At 38.7% G+C, this 26,270-nt stretch overlaps 1 protein-coding gene and 1 pseudogene across 1 annotated transcript in view; one reads left to right on the top strand and one right to left on the bottom strand.

Moving 5' to 3' along the window:
* The window catches only part of MMP26 (matrix metallopeptidase 26), a 323,658-nt gene that overhangs the window by 9,563 nt on the left and 287,825 nt on the right, over positions 1 to 26,270 (top strand). The window lies entirely within an intron of this gene.
* On the bottom strand, positions 12,741 to 13,677 carry LOC105543026 (annotated as a pseudogene).

Genomic DNA, 26,270 nt, shown 5'->3' on the forward strand with positions numbered 1-26,270 from the left:
AAGAACTCAAACAAATTTACAAGAAAAAAACAAACAACCCCATCAAAAAGTGGGCAAAGGATATGAACAGACATTTCTCAAAAGAAGACATACAGCCAACAGACACATGAAAAAATGCTCATCATCACTGGCCATCAGAATTGAGTATTTCAAAAAGTTTGGGCTCTAGGACTAGGTCCCCTATGCTTGTGTCTTGAATCCTCCAGTGTTGGGTTCCAGATTTATTTTTTTTCTCAGATTCCTGCTGCCCAGTAGGAAACACCTCACTCCCAGAGTCCTTCCCAGCTTAACTTTTCCCTCTGCTATCTGCTTGTTTTTCTAGCAATCATCCTATCGAATTGCTTAGGTTTTCTTTGGGTCTTTAGAAAAGCATAATGTAGTGGATTCTGAGATTTTATAGCCTGAGTTCAAATCCTGGATTTCACCTACTAGCTGTGTAACCATGTTCAAGTTAATTAACATATGCTTCATATTCCTCATCTTATCTGTACAATGGAGATAATAGCAGTAATACTTTATAGAAGTGACAAGAGGGTTTAATAAGTTAGTATGCTGATGACAATAATAACAGAGTCTATACTTAAAAAGTACAAGTGTTTGACTATTATTGTTAACTCTGTTACTACATATACCAGAGCATATTGTAATTAGGACTTTGTCCATTGACTTGTTTGCAAGACTACATACTTCTCAAGGGAAGAGTCTAATTTTCATTGTATCCCTGGTGCCCAGCTGGCACAAAGTAGTTCTGTAATAAAAACTATTATTTTTAATTTTAATTGAATCTTTACTTATAAAAAGATATATTTCTAATTTTTTGTTTCTCTGCACAATATCCAGGGAAAATTGGCCCAATCTAGCATATTTGTTTATGCAAATGACCGCTGTTATGCTTGGGATTTATAGTCAGATATTTTGTACATATAGACAATTCTTGGCCAAAATTGTGGGGAGGGATTGACAAATGGACCCTGGGCGATAATTCGCTTTATTCTACATAGCAGTCCCGTAAGTCAGCTTTCTCTCTCCTACTGAAATTTTATTGCATTGCATCATTATTAAATTGTCTTGGGTCTTATTTGATCTAGACTATTAAAACTTTGTAGTTTATTCTTCCTGAGAGTATAGAAGCTGGGCATTACATAGCAGAAGACATTGAAAATTAGGAAAGAGGATGGTAAAAATTGTACTTCCCAAAGCATGGCTTCTACTTCGAAAGTAGAGTTAAAAGTCATTAGACAGAGATAATATTCAGATATTCTACTAAGCATGTTGACTTTCTGGCACATTCATTTTGGTTATTAATTATGAGGTTGTTAGAGTGTTCTTTGGGTGGTTATAATTGACAAGTATTTTCCACCCCTTGCCCACTTATGCATGTCTGGTTTAGTGCTTTTGATTAAATAAGCAGAATAAAATAGAAGAATCATTTGAGAACAGAAGTATGAACACACATGCACTCACATGGCTATACTTTAAAAGTATGTGCTCACACTAACACAAACTCACACTTCAGTTTACAAAGACAGACACAACCTGAACTAACACACAAATAACAAATAATGATAATTATGGAATTATTTCCTTTGGAGGCAACTTATTTCTTAAAAAGGAAGAGTTTTTAATGGGCCGAAGTACAAAACACCCTACTGCCCTACCTCCGGTCCCTAACAAACCCTTAGCAACATATTTAGGGAGAGATATTTTTGACAAACAGTAAGTTTTCTAAGACAAGAATAACCAGGTCACTACAATGTCTGGTGTGATAATTTTAAGTGACTTTGAGGATAAGGGGCCTGGTTTGTGGGGTATGCAGATTTTCTCTGTTGTTCTGAGGAAAGAATGAGAGAAGCAATATCCATTTTCACTGTCTTGGGTCAGAATAAGAGAACACTCACTCCTCAGTGGAAGGCACTACTTATCAGTAGTACTTGGGTCATTAGAAAACGTGAAAACCAGATAGAGAGTTAAAAATCAAAACCTGAAAAGCAATCCTAGTGTCTTGGTAAAACATGAACTTCTGTTATCACATACATGGCTTACAGTTGGGAAAACAGTGATCCTTTAGCTGCCTGAGGTAGGTCACAGATATTTAGATGAACACACAGAGAAAAGAAGAAGGAGCAGGGATTATATGTGTTGTTGTTTATTCATTGTATCAGAACTTACTGGATACTTGCTACGGCCAGCCAATTGATAGCTCTCTTATATGTTTTATTATTGCTCTATAAAATGAACATATTCTCTTACCTTTGTATCAGTAAAAACAAGTGACTAAAATTAGAGTGATTATCTCAAGTGAAACAACTAATAAGACTTAAATAACAGATTTAAGTGACCTAGCTTACTGATAATTAAACCCATGTGCTTCCAATAACCCATTTGAATGGGCTGGTGTGTTTAGAAGCAGTATCTACAATACAAATAGAATACTATTTGTATTCCTACTTTTACCTAAATCATCTCATTTAATTTTATAATCACCCTTTGATGTAACTATAGGCACGAATAGTTCCAGGTATTATAAATAAATTGAGATCACATTTCCCCTGTAACTTCATTGGCTATTACCTCTAGTTCTTTACTGTGATAACTCAGAGTCTCTGGTTTAAATCTCCTTGAGAAACACAGAAGCAACCAAACTGTTTGATATTTCTAATTTTTTTCATATCAGCTAAAACTTACGGCTTTTACAAATTGATAAAAAAAATGAGAGACATAAATGAATGATTCAATTAATTTTGCTTGCTTTAATTAACATAAATGAAGAATCAAGGCAGTCTTAGGAAAATCCAGAATGTAGGATTATTTCATCCATTTTCCTAAGACATTCTATGTCTGTGTTGAATCATGATAACTTAGACAACATTTTAAAAACAGTACCTGAATAAGGAAGCATTACATTTTTCATACCATAGTTTCCTGGATCCTTGCTCTTCAAGGTTTTACATCCTGAGAACTACTCACATAGATTATTTCATGAAAATTTCCTTAAATAAAATTTAATAACAGGTTGGGATGAATTTGGTTATTTGTACGTCTTTGGTCCTTGACTAACAGGAATAAAGAAAATCAAGTTGGTGCTTCTACGGCAGGAAATTTTTCCACAAAACTCTGTACTGCATTTTCTTGGATATGCTTAGTCTTTACTCCACAGGTATTGAACATGGAAGGCACTAATGAGTAGAGAATGCTCAAGGAGATGGGAATCACTGTGAGGGTATGGTAGTAGAAGCAATAAGAGAAAAAGGAGAACTGGGATGTGCAGGAACAGGGTGACACAAATGTGAAAGGCATATATGCTAAATACCGTGGGCAGAGATTCTCTGCAGGTAGCTATAGCACAGCCTGCAATGTATGATGTCTGTGGTTCTAATGACAAATATATCAAATCCAACCACAGAAAAGGCCCTAAGAGACCACAGGTACGGACTATAGATGTGATGTCTGCACATACCAGGTTCAGCATGATCACTTGCTCATAGTAGCTCTAGGGGAAGATCTAGTTGAGGCAGAAGGGAATCTAGGAGAACATGAAGCAAAAGGGCTCATTCACAGTGTACTCTGTGTCATTTTGAGAAACACACTCACCTGTCCAAACCCAAAGAATAGACTCAGAGACATGGAGAACAGTAGATGCGAGACTTTTAATGGCGGTCTTGCAAGATCGGGTCTCTGGTGGGCAAGCACACCTGGTACAGTTACAAGCAATTTATCCCCTAGTATGCAAGTCCCTCCCCTAGTTCCTCATAGGTTGAGTACTATGAGGTTACAGTCTTCCCAGATGTTGCATAAATTTCTTTCCTTGGGTTGGGGCTTTAGGTATTTTCTTTAGGGTCTTCTCACTGCATTTTGTTGCAGTTTATAATGCATTGCAATAATTGTCAGCTCAGGGACTCTTTAGGTATTTGACCTATGACCCAGGTGGTTAGGCAAGCTGTTAGGAATAGATAAGGTGAGCTACTTTGCAAGCTAGTAAACTCTCATTCTAAGCTATACCCTTTGGTTTGGGTGAGGGTAACTAAGCGGTCTGACAAGCAGGTGCTGGCTATTAAAGCAGAGGCCTAGAGTATCCTGTTCTATAGTTTGGAGGCGCAGGCCTATTGCAGGTACTTTGTCTTGAAAATAGATCACCATATACGTTATTTTCTACATCATAACAACTGTTCTTGGATTGACTGCCAAGCACAGCCAACACCCTGCAAAATGGCAGGGTGAGGTGGAAAGCAGATGAACACCTCTAGTGTCCAGATGGGAGCATCTCATGACCATCTCTAACCAACATGGGAGACAGTATGGATGAATCAGACCTACCATGGTTGAGGCAGCTATAGAAGTTGAATTTATGGGCTTAGAACCAATAAAAGGATAATGTCTTAGGTTATGTGTAAGACCACCTCACTCATGAAAGTTAGAAGCATCAGAATGAAATATGTGTTCCTAGAAGTAGTTAATGCAGGTCACATCAAAGAAGGAAAATATTAATTACAGCAGCCACAACAATAGCTGATAAAGCACAGGAAACTGATCCAGAATTGGGAATTCTGCCACCCTGGAAAGACACAAGAAGCAGGTGTGTGTTGTGTGTTGTGGGGGCTTTAGACCCCAATGGTGGTATCAGAGGAGACTGCTGCCCTAACATTTGGGGGAGAAACCTATCCTCTGAAGAGAAGAACCAAGTAATAAACACATATTATTTCAGAGAAAGTTAGGAATTACGAGGGCTAAGTGATTAGAAAATTGTCTGAACAGGAAACCACTTATATGTAAATCAACACACTTTTTTTTTTTTTTACTAAATTAAACGTAACAAAATTGGGCTGCATCCAGTTTCAATAATGTTTGTCAATCATAAGCCCAAATTTATAGAATGAAGAATAAGCATTTCAAAGGTTAAATGTCCAAATGGAAATGAGTCACATTAAATACTACATTAAACATTAAACATAAGAACGCTGGTCCTTTGTTTCCACATAAAAGTCAATTACATCTAAAAAAATTACTTTATTATGCCTGTGGGCAGGTCTAAACCTTTTATTTTATGCACATGAAATTAAAATAAATTGGAAAAATCAAGAAGATGGTGGGAGAGGACAAAGGGGGCAAGGAGAGAGAATGAGAGAAAGAAAGAGGGAGAGAGAGAGATAGAGAGAGCGAGCTAACAGTCAGCCACATTCTTCTCATACTGTTTTCATTTATTTATAGTATCCTAAAGATGGATTTCATGATTTTGCCTCCTTGACCTGGAGCCAGTACTATGTGTCAGAGTTTTTTTTTTTCTCCCCCTTTGGAGCCCATTATTTTTTCTTAAGAGTTTCAACAGGACAAGTTGCCACTCTGAGTTTGCCCAGAATTCCTTAGTTAAAACACAGGTGGGAGATGGCTATGTCACGTAAGCTACAACCACAGTTCCTGGGAAAAGTAGAGCCTGTCTGTTGCTCTGCAGCATCGCTTGTCTCAGAGACAAGTTGGTTGTTTCTTCTAGTTCTCTTATGGCTTATTGTCTGTGCCAATGCTGATTCCACTGCTTTATATTTCCTTTCCATGTTTATCAATCTACTGAATTAAAACTCCTCAATTTACAATACAGAATAAATATTACCTCTTTAGGGATATTGTTTCTGATCCTCAGATAGAATTGCCTTCTCATTTGTATCCTGTTCATGAAGTCAGTGTATTACTTGAAGTACATGTATTGCATTTCTGTTGTTGTTGTTTTTTTTTTTTTCCAAGTCTATCTTTCCTGACTACATTGTAAGGACTGAGTTCAGTGGTTAGATTCTGTCTTCACCATGGCCAACATAGCTGCATTCTGGATGTTTCAGGACACTGATCAATAAATCTTTCCCATCAAGTACCCCTTCCAAGAAGGAATTCATAAATATACAGACTTTTAATACACACATACTTTCTCTGTGTTGGGAAGTAGACAGGTGTGATAGGTGATTACTGTTTTACTCTGAGAAGAAAGGAAATAGAGACAAAGTTGCTTGGGCTGGGAAGGGTGGAAATTTCTCCAGTCACACACTGAGGAAAGGCCTGAGCTGGGACTCCTGGGAGATGCCAGGTCTCCTGCTGCTGCAGTGCTTCCCCTCCTTTGCTACACCTAAGGCAACCTCAGGCCTAATGTCTAGGAACCTTGGGAAAAGGATAAGACCTCAGGGCTAGTTTCTTCTGTAATTGTTCCTGGAAGCATTGCCATTGTCAATGAGTTCATAAACAACAATGCACTTCGGGCTCCTGTACTCACCTGTTCAGTGAGAGTGAGAGCTCCCAGAGAACCAATACAGTGGCTTGCTTACTTTTCACAATCCTATCTGAGATCTCTTTAGAACACAGCATTCATCATTCACATATTTATTCATATAATGAATAAACTTGTAATATTTAACACTTCCCCTATTCCAGGCTGCTAAGTGCTGGGCATACAGCAGTAAGAGTGATTTGGTGGCAGCTCTCAAAAAACCATAATCAGTTGGGAAACAATTACAAAACATGACTGTTGAGAGTTAGTAAGACAGAAGACTCATTGAAGCATTCAATGAAGTTCCTAAAGAAATGAAAGAATGAATGAATGAATTCTCATCCCCTGTGTATTTAATAAAACCTGCTTCATAAAGTTCTGTTGGTAACTCAAGCCACATCCCAGTTGGCCCACAGCCTGTGTTACCACATGTTAGGCTTCTCCGTTCCTTTCCTGGAGCAACATCTACTGCTCCATGAACGGACTTTCCCTCCCTAATGTCTTGCCTACACCTGCCTGCTGCAGAGACCGAGCACCATGATTGCTCTGTTTCTGGTGGCAAGAGAACTCCTGCTGCAAATCTGGCTTAATCATCCGCTGAGCCCTTTCTACTCAGTCAGGAAACCAATTAAAGTGGGGAGATACAGTGAGAAGGTATCCTTTCCCTATCCCCTCCCTGTAGGCCTTGATCCTCTTTCCAAAGCATGAGGTTTCAAATGGAGCTGGCACATTCAAGAAGCAGAAATTGGCCCAAATAAAATTTATTTTTAAATATTTCCCTTAGGTATGGTTTTGCACAACTCCAGGGATATCATTAATTTGGATTACAATGTGAGCTTCTCCTTGGGATTATACTTCTGCTTTATTTACAAGCTTTTGAAAGACTTCTAGTTGATTTCTCAGAATTAATTCCTACCCAGGAGCTCTGATTTTTGCTCATTTGTTTGCTTGTTTTTCCCCTTCTCTGCCACTATTATACTTTCTGACTCAGAAATAAACCAGAAGGTGCTACTTAGGTTATTTGGTTTCTGTTTCCTCATCTACAAGGTGGAATTGGATGATTACATTGACTTACACATACTGAAATGCAGTGATGCATTTTCTGCATATTGACCTGTGGAAAATATTAGGGCTGGCATCTGGAGGATTTCCAAAAACTAGAGAATTTCAAATCTCTTCATGACGGCCCATAGTTAAGACAGACATGTTGAAAACTAGAAACCAAAGACTGACAGTCCAGCTTCATCAGGGCTGGGGATGGGGTGAAGGGAAGAGACAAGCTCTGCCAAGTCTCTTTGCACATCACTTGGACCTTTCTTTCCTTCCTCCTCTGGCTTCAGAAGACAGAGCAGGATAAGCCAGCGACTTCAGGATAGGCAGCCCAAGACTAAACTTTAAAATTGTTCATGTCAAGGTGAGACTACAGGACCTCACCTACCTTCAGTTTTCGGTTTTATCATCTTCCAGGGGAGGTCTAGACCATGGGTCTACCTAGATGGCATAAATATGCACAATACTCAAAATGCAAAGTACTGAAAGTTTATATTTTAGGTCTTTACTGACATGCCTATACTTTCCATTGAATGGAAACATACTGTTTTCCATATACTTATTGGTGCCTGCACTATGCTAGGATTTGCTAAGATCTGAGGTAACTAAAGCACCATTTTTTCTCATGGTATGTAAAGCATGGAAGCTAAAACACAACCAGATCATTATAGCATAGAGGAGGGAGTGAGTATGATGAGAACAGAATGGAACAAATACTGTAGGAGCACAGAGATGGGTTCTAAGGAAGAGATGTGAATTTTTAGCTCTGTATTCCAGGCACTAAGCATTGCACTGAAGAAACAGTTATTGATCAAAAATTGCTTGTTGATTTGAGTATGAAAAAATAATAACATTATGTTTGGCTCTGTGCAGAGTAGAAAATACTGATGAAGCTTTCCCCTTTTGGAAAGTACTCTAAAACGGAGGCCTGACATCACAGTTTGACTCCAAGTCATGTTTGAAAACCACGAAAAGCTGATGTACCAGGAGCTGCCTTTAATATGGTTTTGTCTGGCCTTTCTTAGTCACTATGATTATAGATTTGCTTATTTGAGGGAAAAGAGGCACCGTGAGGTCTCTGCCCACCTACAGATGGAAAATAGGGCCCCTCACTCAACATGCTCACTTGATAGCTTCTGTAAATGATTATTTTGTTAGTCCATTGTTTTGCTTTAAGAAAATACCTGAGGCTTTAAGAAAATTACCTGAGGGTAATTTATAAAGAAAAGAGGCTTAATTGGCTCAGGCTGCAGACTGTACAAGCATGGCACCAGCATCTTCTAGGCTTCTAGAAAAGCCTCAGGATGCTTGCAATCATGGTGGAAGGCAAAGAGAGAGCTGGCACATCACATGGTAAGAATGGGAGCAGGAGAGAGAAGGGGGAGGTCTCAGGCTCTATTAAACAAGAAGATCTCACATGAACTAACTGAGGGAGAACTCACTCATCACCAAGGAGATAGTGCTAAGCCATACATGAGGGATCCATCCTCATGATCTAATTACTTCCCATCAGGCCCCACCTCCAATGTTGGGGATCACATTTCAACATGAGATTTGGAGGGTACAAACATCCAAAATGCATCATTATGCCCCTAGTACTTCAAATTTTATGTCCTTCTCACATTGCAAAATACAATCAACCTTTACCGATAGTCCCCCAAAGTCTTATCTCATTCCAGCAACAAGTCCAAAATCCTAAGTCTCATCTGAGATTTATCTCCTTTCACCTATGAACCTGTAAAATAAAAACAAGTTATTTACTTCCAAGATACAATGGTGGTACAGACATTGGTTAAATATTCCCAATCCAAAAGGGAGAAATTGTCCAAAAGAAAGGGGCAATAGGCCCCACACAATTCTGAAATCTAGTAGGCAGACATTAAACCTTAAAGCTCCAAAACAATTGCCCCTTACTCCATATCCTTCATTTAGGGCATACTGGTGCAACAAGTGGGCTCCTTGGGAGCTTGGGAAGCTCCACCCCTGTAACTTTGCAGGATGCGGTCCCTGTGACTGCTCTCATGGATTGGAGTTGAGTACCTGTGACTTTGCCAAGCTCAGGATGCAAGCTACCGTTGGCTCTACTATTCTGGGATCTGGAGGGTAGTGGCCCCCTTCCCACAGGTTCACTAGTCAATGCCCCAGTGGGGACTCTGTGTGGAGACTCTGACACCACATTTGCCTTCAGCACTGCCTTACTAGAGTCTCTCTGTTAGTGTTCTTCCCCTGCAGCAGGCTTCTGCCTAGGCACTCAGGTTTTCCAATACATCCCCTGAAATCTAGGGGGAAGCCTGCAAGCCTCCTTAATGCTTGCATTCTGTGTGCCTGCAGACTTAATACCACATGGAAGCTGCCAAGGGTTACAGCTGGCACACTCTAGAGTGGCAGCCCAAGCTGCACCTAGGGCCTTTTGGGCCATGGCTGTAGCTGGAGCAGTCAGGATGCAGGGAGCAGTGTCCCAAGGCTGCACAGGGCAGTGATCCCTAGGCCTGGCCCCCAAAACCATTTTTTTCTTCCTGGGCCTCTAGGCCTGGGGTGGGTTGGACTATTTCAAAATACTCTGAAATGCCTTCAAGACTTTTTTTCCCATTGGCTTGGATATTAGCGCTTGGCTTCTTTATAGTCATAGTAATCTCTTTAGCAAGTGATTTCTCCAGAGCTTACTTGAATTCCTCTCCTGGAAATGCTCTTTCCTCTTCTATCACATTGCCAGATTGTGACTTTTCCAAATGTTTATGCTTTCCTTCCTTTTTAAATATAAGTTCCTACTTTAAGTCATTTATTTGCTCCTATATATATCTGATTGTAGCCTGTAAGATGCAGCAAGGCCGTCTCTTGCATGGTTTGCTCCTTAGAAATTTTTTCTTCCAGATACACTAAGTCATCCCTCTTAAGTTCAAACGTGCATTGCAGCCATGCTCTTTGCTCGGGTGTAACACAAATGACCTCAATTCCAGTTCCCAATAGCTTCCTCATTTCCATCTGAGAACTCTCGGGCGTAACACAAATGGCCTTAATTCCAGTTCCCAATAGCTTCCTCATTTCCATCTGAGAACTCATCAGCTTGGATTTTACTGTCCATATTTCTTCAGTTCACTTCAAGTTCATGTGGACTTAGTTCATTTCTTCACTTCAAGTTCATATGAACTTCACTGCCCATATTTCTATCAGCATTTTGGTCACAATTATTTAACCAGTATCTAAGAAATTCCAAACTTCCCTTGTCTTCCTGTCTTCTTCTGAGTTCTCTGAACTCGTCCAACCTCTGCCCGTTACCCAGTTCCAAAGTTGCTTCCATATTTTCAGGTACCTTTACAGTAACACACTATACTTGGTACCAATTTCCTCTGTTAGTCCATTACATTGCTGTAAATAAATATCTGAGGCTGGGTTATTTATAAAGAAAAGTTTAATTAGGTCATAGTTTTGCAGGCTGCACAAGCATGGTGCCAGCTTGTTTTGGGCGATGCCTTAGAAAGTGTGCAATCATAGCAGAAGACAAAGGAGGAGCTGGTACATCACACGGCAGGAGTGGGAATGAGAGAGAGAAGGGGGAGGGAGAGGTCCCAGACTTTTTTTTTGAAACGGAGTTTCACTCTTGTTGCCCATGCTGGAATGCAATGACATGATCTTGGTTCACCACAACCTACGCCTCCCCGGTTCAAGTGATTCTCCTGCCTCAGCCTCCCAAGTAGCTGGGACTACAGGCGTGCACCACCACACCCAGCTAATTTTTGTATTTTTATTTGAGACTGTGTTTCACCATGTTGTCCAGGATGGTCTTGATCTCTTTACCTTGTGATCCACCCGCCTCAGCTCCCAAAGTGCTGGGATTACAGGCATGAACCACTGAGCCCAACTAGGACTCTTTTAAATAACCAGATCTCACATGAACTAACTGAGAAAGAGCTCACTCATCACCGAGGAGATAGTGCTAAGCCATTCATGAAGCATCTGTCCCCATGATCCAATCCCTCCCACTAGGCCCCACCTCCAACACTTGGAATCACATTTCAACAGATTTGGAGGGGAGACAGGTCCAAATCATATCAACTACAGGCACATTTGAGTTATATGCTTTATATTTTGGGCATAAGGATTTTTCATGTCATAATGAAGTTAGTCATCTATTTTCATTGGTTCAGAATATTTAAGTTTACTTACAATCATGATAGAGTAATACAGCTTAAATAATTAATGTCTATATTGAGGCTGGAATTGCAAGTATTCAATTGTTTTGATTTTGGGTAGAAATCAGCAAATTAGATGTTCTGTTTGTCAGTTTCTTTTGTTCCCTATTCTATCCCCACCTTTTGGCAGAATGCTAGGCGAAAAGTAATTGCTCAATATATTACTTGAATAAAAATTTAAAATGTTACAAGTATTTTATTTTTTATTAAAAAAGTGACTGGAAGGCAATTTGCTATTTGTATATCAAATTTATCTTATCTGACAATATCCTTTACAATTTTAATTCCGTAGGGTAATAAAAGAAGTGCTTGGGACTGAGAGGTATGGTTTTGTATTCAATTTTGAAGAAATGAGATAAAAATGGACCTGAACCTTCTGAAGTCATCTTGTGATAAGTACTAGGTGAACATCACACTGTATCCCTTAAATATGTAAAATCATTTTGTGTCAATCAAAACATAATTCAATTTAAAAATACACTGAAGTATAAAAATATAATTAAAATGCCATAAGTATCACTACTCCAAGCAGCTATTTATTATCATTTGGATATATTTCCTGAATTTCTTTCTTTACATATATGTATTCCAGTTTAGAATTGGCATCAAGCCTTATGGGCAATAGTTTTTCTTTTCTATTTAAGATTATATCTTGCCTATTTGTCAAATTTTCAGGTACTCCTTCCAAATAAAATAGTTAAATGGCACCTGATATTCAACTGAATATTGCTTCATCTGTAATCTTATAGGACAATATTTGAATAATTTTCAATTTTGTTTTTATAAAGCATGATTTTATGCATGTCTTTGTACACATGCATTTTATTTTTATAAACAGATTCTCAGATGAAGAAAATATATGTACATTTAATTATTTGATGCAAATTTCTAAATTCCTTTTAAGCAAAGTATACCTACTTCTACTGATAGTGTAAAAACACTTTTTTGCCTTAATCATCTGTGGGAGATGACATTCTTTTAAAATATTCACTGATTTAATAGGTAAAACTATTTTTATTGTTTCCATGTGATGATGAATATGGTCAACAAAGTTGTTCTTAGCCATCACATCTCTCAGGTGTCTCTTTTCTAGGTACCCTGATAATTGTTTCTCTTGCTTCTAGGGGGTTGCTTACCTCTGAGCCAGTTTTTTACAGAGCTGAGTTCGTCATAATAAGAAATTGCCCGTCAAATGTTCATTAATGTCACCACATTAGTGGGGCAATGTAAGTGATGGGGATACACTGATCCTTTGCTCAGGGGACGTTTCCACAACATTCTTGGGTAACTCTGTCCCTGATCTGTTTGGTTCTAACTCCGTAAATAATGGGGTTGAGCATGGGAGGTACCAGTAGATAGAGATTAGAAAACAGGATATGTACCACTCGGGGCATGTGATGGCCAAAACGGTGGGTGAGGTGGCTGGGATATAAAAAGCCAAGATGACACAGATATGGGAGGCACATGTGCTAAAAGCTTTGAGGCGGGCTTCGCCTGAGGGCAACTGAAGCACAGCTCTCAAAATCATCATGTATGACATACCTGTGACAGTCATATCAAAGCCAGCCACAGAGAAGACCACAAAGAGTCCATACCCACGATTTATGCTTGTATCAGCACACACCAACTTCAGCACAGCCATGTGCTCACAGTATGACTGGAGAATGGCTTGGTGGTGGCAGAAGGGCATCCTAGACACCATGAAGCAGAAGAGGCTCACCCACAGCAGCCCTCTCAGCATCACGACAGTCCCCAGTTCAATCATGACCGATGGGGTTATGAGGCTAGAGTGTCGGAGTGGGAAGCAGATGGCCACATAGCGATCCAGGGCCATAGCCATGAGCACCCCAGACTCCATAAAAGAAAAAGCATGGATGAAGAACACCAGGATGAGGCAGGCATGGTACTCAATCTCATGAGCATGAAACAGAATATGACCTACATCTTAGGTTGGGTGGAGGAGCAGAGGACCAGGTCAGTGATAGCCAGCATAGCCAGAAAGAGGTACATGGGCTTATGCAGGGTATGGTCAATTCTGATTACACGGAGGAGAGTGATATTTCCAACAACAGCCATAGCATACATGGCACAGAACAGAAAGGCAATCCAAAACTGGAAACTCTCTAGGCCTGGGATTCCAAGCAGGATGAAGGACGCAGGACGAGAAGAGCTGTTCCCTGAAACCAGCACCATGGGCTGGTTAATATGGTTTCCGTTGGGAAGGTAATCTACTCTCTGCAGATGATAACAATCAAAACAAGTGTTATTATTATATAGAAGGCTTTTGGATGGGACTATTGGATACCAGAGTGATTGGATTTGATTATAAACTAGAATAATTTCAACTGTTTTAATAAATAATACGTTGCAACACAACATCATGTTACTCTGTTGTTTTTCATACTAATGTCATTCAAAATGGGGTAGAACATACTAGTTGCATGTGTAATTCTTACTCTTCAGTTCTATAGAACTAACAGCTGATTAGTTTAAACTTTTCCACAGGTCCTTTTTATCCCTCTGGTTAGCCACTTGGCCAACTTCTCAGAGTAGGAAGTCAGTAGAGTTTGCAAGCCTATGGCAATTTATGTACTACTTTGAAGTTAGCTTTGAATCTAGATCAGTTACCACAAGGGCTTGGGTGGGAAGTTAACCTACTGACCAATTGAACATTTGTACTTTAATTTATTATCTTTAGTGTAGGTTTCTCCTAGACAAGAAGTTAACAAGCTTTTTTCTTTAAAAAGTGAGATTATAAAATTTTGAGAAATTGTGGGCTATACTATCTGTTGCAGTAGATCAATTCAACTATTCTAGTGTGCAAGTAACCATAGTCAACACACAAATGCGTGAGTGTGGTGTGTTCCAGTAAACCTTTGTTTACAAAAATGGGTTGCAAGCAGGTGTTGGTTTCTAGGCTATAGTTTGCCAACCTCTGTCCTAGGAGATGAATTTTTCATGAAGTCAGCCGTGAACCCTACACTATCTCTAGCATCTCTGTGCTTGGTGCAGAGTAGGAGTTTAATAAAATATTCCTGAAGAAAGTAGCACATAAATGTCATTATTCAAAGGCGGCAGACTCATTAACTGATGAACAATATTCTAGATACCCAGATAGAGCCCTATTGACTCTACCTTGAGGCCATAGAGGTTGCCCTGCGGCAGTGGATGCTGTTTGAGCCCCACTGTCTGTCTCTGTTCATCTTACCTGAGTTTATTCCACCCTTTGAGTTTTTTGGTGATCACTATCAATCTCAGAATCGATGGCACAAAGCTCACTTTGTTCTTACCCAACACTTTTTCACTGAACTCAGTTGTCTGTGCTTTGTTTGAAAGCTTCAGTTCTTACCGCCTTCAAAAGAGAAACACCCGGGCAAGAAAAGTAATGCATTCAAATCCCCATCACCTCTTGGAACTAACACATGTCTCATTCACTAGAAAAAAAAGATTCCTAAAAAGAATTTCTTCAAGATCCCCAAAAGGGTTGTCTTCGTCCAAATTTCTCAAGATTTATAACAGACTGGGAGAAATAGGGGTCAGACTTTATAAGTCTAGATCTAAATTGAAATCTTGACCATCCTGCCAGAGAATAAGATATAGGTTTGCTCAAAACAAATATTTGTATGTAGAGCATGGTAAAATTTCAAAACCACCTGTATCTGGGGTCCACCTATATCCCAATCCCTCCTTGCCTGTCCCAGACGTCCCAAGCTGTTTTGTATATTCTGTTTGAGCCAAAGTCTTTCTGTCACTTGCTCCTGTATATCACCCTCAAATTGTCGTGGGGACAGTCCCTGATGTTCAGGGGTACCTTGAAAAGCATATTCAGACCATCCTCATTGCTGTACGAGGCAATATAAGGGGTGCTGGCCAAATGTACAGTTTCTCAAAGTGTATAAATTGTTATGTATCCTGGAACTTAAAGTAAAATTAAAAAAATTAAAAATAAATAAATAAATAATTGTTATTTTTGGAGACATAGCAGTATATACTTAAAAATTTTTGTTTAATAAACATACTTGTGCATGTGTCTTTAGAGTAGCATGATTTATAAACCTTTGGGTATATACCCAGTAATGGGATCACTGGGTCAAATGGTATTTCTAGTTCTAGATCCTTAAGGAATTGCCACATTGTCTTCCACAGTGGTTGAACTAATTTACACTCCCACCAACAGTGTAAAAGCATTCCTATTTCTCCACATCCTCTCTAGCATCATAAGAGCAAAGACTTGGAACCAACCCAAATGTCCATCAATGATAGACTGGATTAAGAAAATGTGGCACATATACGCCATGGAATACTATACAGGCATAAAAAAGGATGAGTTCATGTCCTTTTCAGGCACGTGGATGAAGCTAGAAACCATCATTCTGAGCAAACTATCACAAGGACAGAAAACCAAACACCACATGTTCTTACTCATAGGTGGGAGTTGAACAACGAGAACACATGGATGCAGGGTGGGGAACATCACACACTGGGGCCTGTCCAGGGTGGGGGGTTGGGGGAGGCATAGCATTAGGAGAAATACCTAATGTAAATGATGAGTTGATGGGTTCAGCACACCAACATGGCACATGTATACATATGTAGCAAATCTGCACATTGTGCCCTTTTACCCTAGAACTTAAAGTATAATTTAAAAAATGATAAAAAAATTGTTTATTTGCTTGTTCTTTTTCTTTTATTTTTGAGACATGCTTTCACTCTGTTGTCCAGGCTGGAGTGCAATGGTGTGATAACAGCTCACTCTAGCCTTGAACTTCTGGGTTTAGGAGATCCTCCCACCTCAGCTTTCCAGGTAGCTGGAACTATGGATGCGTGCCACCATGCCCAGCAAATTTCTTGTATTTTTAATAGTGACAGGGTCTCACTATGTTACCCAAGCTTGTCTCAACCTCTTGGGCTCGAGTGATCAGTCAGCCTTGGCCTCCCAAAGTGCTGGAATTAGACATACGACACTATGCCCAGCCCAAATTTTATTGTTTCTAACTCACACAAAACCTCTGTATCCTCCTAGAACAATGAGAAAACAGAGTTCAGACTAGTTACATGATCTGCCCAAGATCACACAGCAAGTAAGTATCCAGGTGCATGACTTTGCAGCCAGTGCTCTTGGCTGTACCCAAGTTGCCTGTGATAGATAACAATTCAGACTCCTGCCCAGGTTGGGGAAAACAGAATTTTCTGTCCTATCATGACAAAGGCAAACATGAAGGGGGTGTGCACAACTGCATGCTGAATTAGAGGAAGATCTGAATTTGGACCCAGGGTTCCTACTACTTCATTGGGCTGGAGCCTCTAGCACAGTCTCCAGCTTGACCTCCTGGGATCTCTGGGTGTGTGCTGCTTTCTCTGGGAGGACATCTTTAATGTGTTCTGCCCATGAACCTTAATGGAGAACTCTCCTATTCTACACCCTCCTTGGGAAGTGATGAGTTTCTCCTCAGCCATGTTTCAGCTACCTGTTTTCTATAGCCTCTTTACAAACCAGTTTCTGTCTTCCAATTCATCACACTTCAGACTCCCCAGTAGCCTTTTCACAGGGCAGAGCTTCCCCATGAAGTTATGTCTCTCAGCCTTCCTCATTCCATTCTGCTTGCTTTGCTTTTCTGCTCTCAGATTTTCTGTTTTTGGTGGACAATGGAGGAGCAAGGATGCCCTGGTACCCAAGACTGAATTGAGACATGGGAACTGTTGACAGGTGCCTCCCTTTCTTCTCTCCATTTTCCTCTGCTGACCTATGGAATCTAGTGCCTTCCCTTACCTTTCTTTTCTCACAGACTTATGAACATAACACAGGCAGACTTAATCCTTCAAGACATGTGGAATGGACATGGAATTAATCAATACTTAGCCATTTTTGTCCAGTATGTGAGGTTTTCAACATAGGAAGCACAGGTTGTCAGCTTGCTGCTGTGTTGAGAAATGGAATGTGCATTTTCTAAAAGGAAGGAAAAGAAAGAACCTCGTACTTCTTCCTCCCCAACACTGCTATTAAATCTGTTTCCCCCCTCACAGGCTAGAATTCTTATGAACACAGTACATACTAAAAGTTGAAATGAAATAATGTCATTTCCAAACACTGTAACTAGGGACATAACACGTTTAACTGCAAATTTAATTTTTCTGTTTCCCAAAATAAAATCTAATTTGTAAAACCTCCATGTAGGCTTTTGCTATATAAATGCGGTTACAAGAACTATATTATCACACTGAGTGGAGCTCAATTTTCACCTGTCAGACTGGGTTTGATTCCAACTATAACACCCGCTGACTCTGTTGGATTTCAATGGTCTCACCCATTTTGTGAAAATAATTAAGTTCATCAGTCAGCTGTGTTGCTCAAGCCAGTGAGGGAATAGAGGATAAAATCAACTGAGATTTTGCTAAGGAATAGCTTCTAAGGAGCTGTTTTTTCACTTTGAGCTATCTGAAAATAAGGCATAGAGCAATAATGCTGAAGCAGTGTGGGGTTCAGAGCCACCTCTTTTATGGAAATGTTGTGTGTGGAGGCAGTATTCCTACCTTTCTCGGGTCTCCCTGGAGGACAGAGTGGGAGCACTGAGTCTTCTCCCATTCTTAGAATGAAGATCAGTGGTCTTGGATTTTTAGACCTGAAGCTCCCAGTGAGTTAGGCCATTGCATTGGCCTTCCTGCTTCTTGGAGCTCTATGACTCCTAATGCTTTCTGTGATGGGCAGAGGTGCCTGAGGTACAGGTAATCACTCACCCTGACCTCTACTCTGTCTTTAACCAAGCATGGCAAGGCCAGAAGGAGTTCTGAAATTCAGCCTTTGGCAGAGACTTCAGATCAAGGCATATTTAAAGGGCTATGTCTGGACGTTTCCGACCTTTAGGTAGTAGGTTTCTCACTCCCCTGAGCTCCAGTGCCTCATATGCACACTGGCTTCCTCTGAGACTGGAGACTAGAGCTGGAAGCATTAATCCATCCCTTTCCTCTCTCCTCTGTATACAGAAGTGGGAAGGCAAGGGATTTGAATGCTTGTGCAAAAAAGTGTGTTGTTGAGATTACATGAATGTGATTTTATCTGTGTGTATGTATTTTTTTTGTAGTCAGAGTATGTGTATTTATAATTCAGGGGATATTTTGTACAATATGAAACTGTGTTGATATGTCATGTAAGTCGATGTGTGTATCTGAGAGATATGTTAATAAACACATGTATAAGGTACTGAATTTGCATAGAAGTGTGAGTATTTGTGTGAATAAGCATATGTGTATATCAAAGTATGAATAATAAATTGCTTTAAGTATGTATCATTAGTGTGCTACCATCATGCTATGAGTTCCAGGTTACTGAATACACACATTTTGTGAAGGCACATGCCTAGTTACATACCTGACAGTGTGAGGTTGCACATAGTGTGTATACATATGAGTATGTATATATAAGGAGTGTGGGGTTAATGAGGATGTTGAGCATCCATTAGTGTATCAGTATTTACTAAGGTAGCTCTGGTTCTGAGACCCCTCACCTCTGACGGACTGATTATCCAAATAGGTGAAAGGAATCCCAAAGAAGACCATACCATAGTCAGTTCTAAAACTTTGTTAGGCTGGAAGGCTCTCTTCACTCAATCTGAACAGTGAAGGCCTACACAGAGCTTCCTCTGTTTCAATACAGAATCCAGATTTTTTAATCTAATGATTTTAATCTAAACACTAAGGAAGACTTGAGAAAGGCAAACATATAAGAATGCAAAGAAAGATTTGTTTGCAAAGAGTACAAAGCTGTCAGACTTGAACAAAATACAAAATGCAACATACATTTAAGTGGATAAAATTACCAAGGTTATCAGGTTTACATCGATGTGTATATGATAGATGGCAATGATTACAGTCACAAAGGTCATAATTTTTCATCTATCAGCCTACAAAATCAGAAGTACCGTTTTCTTTTTTAGGGAGTCCAGGTATACAGGAAATATTCAAAATGTTATTATTTTGGAGATCAGGCTGACATTGTGCATTGGAATTTCTGGCTTCAAATTCTTTTTCTTTTTTTTAAATTTTTCCTTCCAACTTTTATTTTAGATTCAAGGAGTACCTCTGCCAATTTGTTACAGGGTAAATTTTGTGTCACAGGGGTTTGGTGTACGGATTATTTTATTACCTAGTTGATAAGTATAGTACTCAATAGGTAGTTTTTTATCCTCACCCTCAATCCAACCTCCATGCTCAAGTAGGCCCCAGTGTCTGTTGTTCCCTTCTTTGTGTCCATGTGTACACAATGTTTAGCTTCCACTTATAAATGAGAACATGCGGTATTTGGTTTTCTGTTCCTGCTTTAAGTTAATTTGCTTAGGATAATGGCCTCTAGTTCCATCCATGTTGCTGCAAAAGACATGATTTCATTCTTCGCAAATGATTTTTCTTTATTTCTTTTTGTTGTTTATTTCCTTTAACTTAGGTATGTGATGTTCTCAGTATATAGGAAGCACAACAAAATTCAGGTCCCTTTGTCTTCTTTTTCTTCTTGTTTTTTTTAGAGATACTTTTCTCTTTCAACAGAATGTGACATTCAGGATAGGACCTGTGGTGTTTCATTTCTGACTCTTCCACAGTCCCAAATGCCACTGGACTCTAAGCAGGCATGACCCAGGCCCTTGTGGAAAGCATTTATCAGGCTAACCACACTACTTTTTAAGTTTAGTAGGGGATTTCAAGGTGAAAGGAGCATATAGTAGAAATGTCAGAATTTCTCTGATTGATGTTCCCAGAGGCCCCTCATCATTTGAGTCTTTCTAAAGCTGGTGCCTCTCCAGGATGCATTGAGGACTCTAAACCTGGCTCGCAGCCCTTTGTCGAAACCCAGTTTCCACTGGAATGTACCAAGGTTTCTGGGCAGTTTTGAGAGCCCAGTAAAGTTGGTTACGATAAACTTACAATCACGCCAATCTGCAATTGTAGGGTTACGATGGCAGGGCAGAAAGGATGTTTAGAAAGAAACTTTTGTTGGAAAAAAAGGTTGTTGGGGATATTGACGTGAGAATTCTGAGACAATTCATTATATCTATGTAGAAATATGTTGGTGTGTGTATATATATGTATATGTGTATATATGTAGTATATGATGTGTATATGTAGTATATGATATGTAACATAAATATTATACAGACGTATATAAGGTATTTGTATTATATAAAGAGATAAATATGTGAAACCAAAGAAAATGACTGAGGCAAGTCTCAATCCATTTAGAGGTTTATTTTGCCAAGGTTGAGGACACATGCCTAGGAGAAAGAGACACAGTCACAATAGAACGCATGGCCTGTACTTCTGAAGAGGATTGTGAGGGCTTCAATGATCAAAGGGGAAAAGTGGGCAGGAGGGGAAAGGGGAAAGAAAAAAAGAGGTAGGATATGATCACATTCTTGTGAGGCTTTGATTAGGCTACTGAATCCAGTATGTTGCGGGTGAAAAGGGTTGGTTAGAGGGAGCAATCTATGTATTTCACACTCATTAAATCTGCACTTGACATAAGGTAAGCATAAAGTAGAGGAAGCAGTCAAGTAAGCGTTTGTTTCAGGGTGGATGCGGGGATGATTTCTAGTTTCCTCTTAACATGAACCTATGAAGACAGGCTGTTAATTTACATTGTCAGGCTGAGGGAGGCCTTCTGTGGAGACATATAGCCTTCTTTCTGTAACTATGTTTAGGAACAAAAGGAAAGGCAGATATGTGTGTGTAATTTAGCTTTGAAGCTTAACTTTTCCCTTTCGGTATAGTAAATTTGGGATCCTGAGATTTTCTTTTTTTTTTTTTTCACATATATACACACAACACACACACCCCCACACACACACATATATATACACACTATATATCACTTTAACCTTCTTTTCTTTTAAAGCTCTTTGTATAAAATGTAGTCCTTAAAGTTAATCATTTCAACCTTACTAATGTGAAAAATCTCAATATCTAAATATTTCCATCACATCTACCATTCAAAATATAATTGTCTCTTAATATACGTATGTCACTAACTGCTAAAAAAAAATTTAAAAAAATTATTTGTGGGGTAAAAAAAAAAAGACCCCACAAATAATTAGATTGTTTCAAGTTCATGGTAACCAACTTTATCTGGGTATTCACAAAACCCCAAAATAGGCCGGGTGCGGTGGCTCATGCCTGTAATCTAAGTACTTTGGGAGGCTGAGGTGGGCAGATCACTTGAGGTCAGGAGTTCGAGACCAGCCTGGCCAACATGGTGAAACCCCGTCTCCAATAAAAACACAAAAATTAGCGGAGTATGGTGGCGGGTGCCTGTAATCCCAGCTATTCAGGATATTGAGGCAGGAGAAACGCTTGAACCTGGGAGACAGAGGTTGTAGTGAGCCAACATCGCAACACTGCACTCCAGCCTGAGTGACAGAGTGAAACTCTGTCTTAAAATAAAATAAAATAAACAAAATACTCCAAAATATTTTTACACTTGTCTCTCTTTAATTGAGCAGGGATATTATGTTAAAAAAGTGTAATAATTACAACAATAATATTTGACCTCCTTGTCTGACTATATTGTTCGGATTCTTTCCTCTAAGCTGTAGTAAAGCTCTTTTGTCACTTTCTGCAGCTCCCCAGGAAGAAGAATTTCCTAGCTTGATTTTGAAGATTTGACCTGTGGATGGGTAACATGAGATGGCTTTTGCCTACCTTATTTCTTCTTACTCACCCGAGCATGGTGCTCTTACCAGCTTTCTCTCTGCCATCTAGGGCTCATTTCTATATTCAAGTAGGGAAATCAAATCTGATAGGATGGGAAATATAGAGGTTTATGCTCTGCCTTCTCTAATTTCAGGGAGAATCCTGTTGATCTCAACAATGTAGTGAAAGTCCTAGACATTGTAAAAGCAAGAATATGAATGTACCCTGATTGGAAAACTGTTACTATTTGAATTGTGTCCTCCCGAAAATTCATATGTTGATGCCCTAACCCTCCATACCTCAGAATGTAACTTTACTTAGGAGTAGGGTAGATGCAGATATAATTTGTTAAATTAAGATGTGGTCTTACTGGAGTATGATGAGTTCCTAAACCTGGATTCCTTATATAAAGAATAATTTGAATACAGAGATACATACACAAGAATGCCATGTAGACAAAGCAGAGAGCAAGGTGATGCATTTAAAAGTCAAGGTTTCCAGCCAATCACCAGAAGGTAAGAGAGAGACATGAGACAAATTCTCTCTCATGGCCAACAGAAAGAGCCAAACACCTTGAACTTGGGCTTCTAACCAGAACTGTAACACAACAAATTACTGTTGTTTGATTCACTTAGTTTATAGTACTTAATTATCCGAGTACTGGAAAATGAATACACCAATAAATACACTTTAATTCGTTGATTTTTTTTTTTTTGGAGATATAGTCTCACTACGTTGCCTAGGCTGGAGTGCAGTTGTGCAATCTCAGCTTACTGTAAACTCCAGTATCTGGGTTCAAGAGATTCTCCTGCCTCAGTCTCCCAAGTAGCTGGGGTTACAGGTGCCTGCCACCATGTTAATCTATTATTATATGTCATCATCTGTAAATAGTTATACTTCATATGCACCAGTGAACTTTTAAATAGTTTTAATGAAATTGTTTATCTACACACTTACCCAAAGGGTAGCCTTATATTTATGTAAAGATAGATCAATACATTATTGGAAAACCAGAAATAGCTTTAAGTGTTTCAGTAATTGATTTCCTTTTTTTTTAAGAGATGGGGTCTTGCTATGTTGCCCAGCAGACTGGTCTCAAACTCCTAGGTTCAAGCTATTCACCGCCTTGGCCTCCCAAAGTGCTAGGATTACAGGTGTGAGTTACCACACCCTGCCAGTAATTAATTTTCAATAGAAGAATCAATTCTATTCAGTGACAGAACAATGTTTTTATGGTGCTAGAACAATTGGATATCTGTCTGAAAAAACAAAGTGAAACTCACCTTCTACCTCAAAGTAAAATATCTTTACTTGAGGCGTAAAATAAACCTAAATTTGAAAGCTAAAGCTATAGAGCTTCTTTTAAAAAGTACAATAATATTTTCATGACTTGGGGAAAGCAGATTTCTTATACGGGACACAAAAGTCATTAGCCACAATAGAAAAGAAGATCAACAATTGATCGTCATCAAAATGAAAAAATACTACTTCAAAAGAGACCAACACAAAAGTGAAAAGTCAAGTCACAGACAGAGAAAACATTCAGAATGCATATATCTGACAAAGAAAGCCCCATAATCAATAAAAAGGACAACCAACTCATGAAAAATACAAGCAAATGGTTTAAACAGGCCCTGTACAACAAGAGGAAGAAAAATGGCCAATGAACATATGAAAAGGTTTATTATTATTATTCAACATTATTATTCATTAGGGAAATGAAAATTTAAACTGTAACAATTTAACAATATAAACTAATTAAAACAGCTAAATTAAGTGCACTGAAAACACTAAGTATTGGTAAAAATGAGGAGCAATTGGAGCACTCATAAATTGAATCTCTTTAGCAGTTTCTAATAAAACTACAACTCCTTTTGAATGAGCAATTTCACTTCTAGTTGCATACTTCAAATAAATGGTTTATACATCCACCAAAAATGTCTGAAGATGCTTATAGCAGCTGTATTCATAACACCTAAAATGTGGAAACAACCCAAATATCTGTCAATCAAAGATTAAACAAAATTTGCCACACTTATGCAATAGAATGCTGTTCATCAAAAATAAAAAAGAATGAAGAACTGAAAAAAAGCAAATACAGAAATAGTATTGTGGAAGTATGAAGCACTTGATGAAGAGTAAATAAGGAGCAGAATCTAATGCTTTAATATAGTTGGGGGAAAGATGACCTACAAAAAAACCCAGTAAAATTCGTTTTAGTCTACGCAGACTTAACAGTGAATTGGTGAGATTTTCAAACAGTTTCTACAAACCAGGTTGTGTTCTAAGGGTTATTATGCTCTAAGTAGTTTTTTTCTGAGCATTTAAAAGGGTTAGTTTAATACAGTGGATAAAACTACTGGCTCTGTAGCCAGCAAGGAGAACCGGTAGCCTTATCCACTGTATTAAGAAACTAACCCTTAAAAATGTTTAGAGAAAATTAAGAGCACAGTAATTCTGCATATAGTTGTGAACCAAAAGTATCTGTGACAGGTCTCAATCAATGTAGAAAATTTATTTTGCCAAGGTTAAGGACACACCTGTGGCACAGCTTCAGGAGGTCCTGATGACTTGTGCCCAACATAGTCGGGGTACAGCTTGCTTTTATACATTTTAGGGAGGCATGAGACATCAATCAGTAAGTTTAAGATATATATTTTATTGGTCTGGACAGGCAGGACAACTCAAAGTAGGAGCTTCCAGGTCATAGGAAGATAAGATACAAAAGATTGCATTCTTTTGATCAACCTTTCACTAAATACACAATTTACACATGAGGGAGTGGGTAGGGGAGTAGTCACTTATGCCTTAGTCTGACTCAGTGAATCTGCATTTTTACATAAGCAATAGGGCAGATGTGCATTTGTCTCAGGTGAGCAAAGGGATGACTTCCAGTTCTGTTCCTTTTTTCACAGCCTTGAAGATAAGCTATCAATTTTCATAGCCAGGGTGAAATTCAGCAGAACTGTTTTAGGGTAAAGATCTTGAGGCCCACAGAGAAGGCAGGTATGTAGTTTTTTTAACGTTGTAGCTACCTTTTACAGGAATAAAATGGGAGGCAGGTTTGCCTGATGCAGTTCCCAGCTTGACTTTTTCTTTTGGCTTAGTGATTTTGGGGTCTCTAGATTTATTTATTTTTCACATAGTCAGTACAGCAAAGAAGTATAACAAAAAAAAAGAAAGAAGTTTTAGACAGGGAACACAGCAAATTTATCATTTACGTACTTTTTTTGAAATGAAAAATCCTGGAATATATGCTTTAGCAAATGAAATTGGTATATAATAAATTTCAACAATTGATAACCGAGTATAAATTAAAACTACTTATGGATGCTATGTAAAATAATTCCAGGACTACAACAATCTGACATGCCTCAAGAAATGCAGAACATATTAGAATGTTGCACAAAATATGGCCTCAGATATGAGTGATGTCAGAAATTCAGAATTCAGGCTCCATTTCAGTCCTTACGAGTCAGAATTTTCATTTTAACAAGATCTTGAGGATATTTACATGTTCACTCAATTTTACAAGCATTTAATTTTCCTTATGAACAAATAACTGTAATTTGAGATCTTTCTACTTTTTTTGACGTAGGCTTTTATTGCTATAAACGTCCCTCCCATACCGCTTTTGCTGTCCCATAGGTATTTGTATATTGTACTTCCATTTTCATTTGTCTAAATAAATTTTTTAATTTTTCTGTTGATTTTTTATCAACTTATTGGTTGTTCAGGAAGATGTTTAATTTCCATGTATTTGTATTTTCCACGGTTTTTCTCTATATTGATTTCTAGTTTTATACCATTGTTTTCAGAAATAATACTTGATATGATTTTGATCTTCTCAAATTTGTTAAGATTGGTTCTGTGACCTAACAGATGATCTATCCTGGAGAATGTTTCATATGCAATCTAGAAGAATATGCACTCTGCAACTGCTGGATGAAATGTCTGTCAGGTCCGTTTGGTCTAGAGTGTAATTTAAAATCCAATGTTTCTTTATTGGTTTTCTGTCTGGGTGATTTGTTCATGAAGTCCTCTACTATTATTATTGCAGTTCCTCTCTTTAAGTCATTTGTGAGATAATCTAAAAAAAAGAAAAAAAAAAA

The sequence above is a fragment of the Mandrillus leucophaeus genome, unplaced genomic scaffold (genome assembly GCF_000951045.1).
Source record: "Mandrillus leucophaeus isolate KB7577 unplaced genomic scaffold, Mleu.le_1.0 Scaffold1065, whole genome shotgun sequence".
Taxonomy (NCBI): Eukaryota; Metazoa; Chordata; class Mammalia; order Primates; family Cercopithecidae; genus Mandrillus; species Mandrillus leucophaeus.